Below are 2,870 nucleotides of genomic sequence, written 5' to 3'. Positions count from 1 at the left end.
GATGGAGTCTCACTCTGTCGCCTAGGCTAGAGTGCAGTGGCAGGATCTCCCCTCACTGCAACCTCCGCCTCCCAGGTTCAAGCTATTCTCCTCCCTCAGCCTCCTGAGTTGCTGGGATTACAGGTGCCTGCCACCATGCCTGGCTAATTTTTGTATTTTTAGTAGAGACTGGGCTTCACCATGTTGAATTCCTCGCTCTGTGAGTGGTCTCGAACTCCTGACCTTGTGATCCGCCCGCCTTGGCCTCCCAACGTGCTGGGATTACAGGCATGAGCCACTGCCCCTGGCCTCGGATATACCACATTTTACGTATGCAGTCATCAGTTGATGGACATTGGGTTGTTTGTCTTTATGTAATTTACATAGTCAAAACTCCACCCCTTTACAATGTAAAATTCATTGGTTTTTTTAGTTTATTCACAGAGTTGTGTGACCATCACTGCTATCTAACTTTAGAACATTTTTGTCACCCCAAAAAGGAACCCTACACCCATTAGCAGTCACTCCATGCTCCCCACTCCCCTGCCTCTGGCAGATACTGATTTCCGTTTTGTGTGGATGGCTTTTCCCATTCTGGACGTGGCACATGAATGGAGTGATGCAATATGTGGTCTTTTGTTATTGGCTTCCTCTACTTACATCATGTTTTCAAGGCTTCTTCTACTTACATCATGCTTTCTGTGTTTTCTTAGATTCTGTATTTGTCTATTTGGCATTCATTCATCACAGGCCTATTGGATTAACTACATCTTCTTATTTGCTGTAATCTTGATGTCTTGTCATTCGTGGTCTGGCTGACTGGGGCGATGCTGCCCCTCCCAGAGCGAGCCAGTTCTTAGGCATAACCAAGGGCTGGCCCAGGAGAACTCCTTCATTTGCCAGCTAATCAGTGGTCTTCTTTATCAAGCTCTCACACTAAGCCAGTGTTCCTCTGCCCTTAATCAACCCAGGGATAGGCACCAGGCAACTAGGGAACAGCCCCTACCCTCCAAAGCCTGGCAAAATTACTTACACTAGTTAGTCCTTTACTGTTTACCCGGACCTGTCTTGCCTTTCCTACATAAAACACAGTAAAGTCTCTGGCCCCAGCTCTTCCCTTACCTTTCTGCCTCCTGCCCCAAATTGGTGCTTCCTCATGTGGCTCTGCATGGCCTGGCATCCCCTCCTCTCAGGAGCTGCAGGTCATAAAAGCCTTCTTTCAGGCCAGACGCAGCGGCTCACGCTTGTAATCCCAGCACTTTGGGAGGCCGAGGCGGGAGGATCACTTGAGGTCAGGAGTTCAAGACCAGCCTGACCAACATGGTGAAATCTCATCTCTACTAAAAATACAAAAATTAGCGGGGCTTGGTGGCACATGCCTGTAATCCCAGCTACTTGGGAGGCTGAGACAGGAGAATCACTTGAATCTGGGAGGTGGAGGTTGCAGTGAGCCGAGATCACGCCATTGCACTCCAGCCTGGGCAAGAAGAGTGAGACTCCAACTCAATAAAAAAAAAGCTTTCTTTTAGTGGCGTGGACCCCCATGTAGTCACATGGTTACCTCCATAAATTAAAATCTTATCAGTACAATTGAGCCAAAGGCTTGTTTAGATTCTAGCATGTATCAGTTCTTCACTGCTTTTTTTTTTATGTGTGTGTGAGACAGAGTCTCACTTTATCGCCCAGGCTGGAGTGTGGTGGTGTGATCCCTGCTCACTGCAATCTCCGCCTCCCGGGTTCAAGCAATTCTCTTGCCTCAGTCTCCTGAGTAGCTGGAGCTACAGGTGAGCATCCCCACGCCTGGCTAATTTTTGTGTTTTTAGTAGAGACAGGGTTTCACCATGTTGGCCAGGCTAGTCTCAAACTCCTGACCTCAGGTGATCCACCCGCCTTGGCCTCCCAAAGTGCTAGGATTACAGGCGTGAGTCAGCGCGCTGGGCCTCTTCATTCCCTTTTATGGCTGGATAATATTGCATTGTGTGGATATGCCACATTTTGTCCATTCATTCATCACTTGATGGACATTTGTGTTCCCACTTTTTGGCTATTTTGAATAATGCTTCTGTGAGCATTCATGTACAAGTTTTTGTGTGAACATATGTTTTCAATTCTCTTGGGTAAACACCTAGTTGTGGAATTGCTGCATCGTATGGTAATTCTATGTTTAACATTTTGAGGAAGTATCAGACTGTTTTCCAAGGTGGCTGCATCGTTTTATAATCCCACCAGCAGTCTGTGAATTTCCAGTTTCTCTGTGTTTTCACTGATACTTGTTATTGTCTATCTTTTAAACATTTAATAATCCTGATAGATTTGTAGTGGTGTGTTATCGTGGTTTTGATTTGCATTTCTCTAATGAATAATGATGTTGAGCATCTTTTCATATGCTTATTGGCCATTTGAATTTTTTTTGGTGAAATATATTCTTTGCTCTTTTTTTTTTCCTTTTTTGAGAGAGACTCTGTCGCCTAGGCTGAAGTGCAGTGGAGCGATCTCGGCTCACTGCAGCCTCCGCCTCCCAGGTTCAGACGATTCTTGTGCCTCAACCTCCCAAGTAGCTGGGATTACAGGTGTCGCCACCACGCCTGGCTAATATTTTTGTATTTTTAGTAGAGACGAGCTTTCACCATGTTGGTCAGGCTGGTCTTGAACTCCTGACCTCAGGTGATCTGCCTGCCTCGGCCTCCCAAAGTGCTGGGATTATAGGCTTGAGCCATAGCACATGGCCATTAAAAATTTTTTTTTTAATTAGATTATTTGTCCTTTTATTGTTGAACTGTAAGAGTTCTTTATGTATTAATGTTTTGGATATAAGTCCCTTTCCAGATGTAGGGTTTGCAAACATTTTCTTCCATTCTGTCAGCTGTCTTTTCACTTTCTTTTTTTTTTTT

The sequence above is a fragment of the Cebus imitator genome, unplaced genomic scaffold, assembly GCF_001604975.1.
Source record: "Cebus imitator isolate Cc_AM_T3 unplaced genomic scaffold, Cebus_imitator-1.0 Scaffold260, whole genome shotgun sequence".
Lineage (NCBI taxonomy): Eukaryota > Metazoa > Chordata > Mammalia > Primates > Cebidae > Cebus > Cebus imitator.
The sequence above is the reverse complement of the archived record's forward strand: the minus strand, read 5'-3'. Positions refer to the sequence as shown.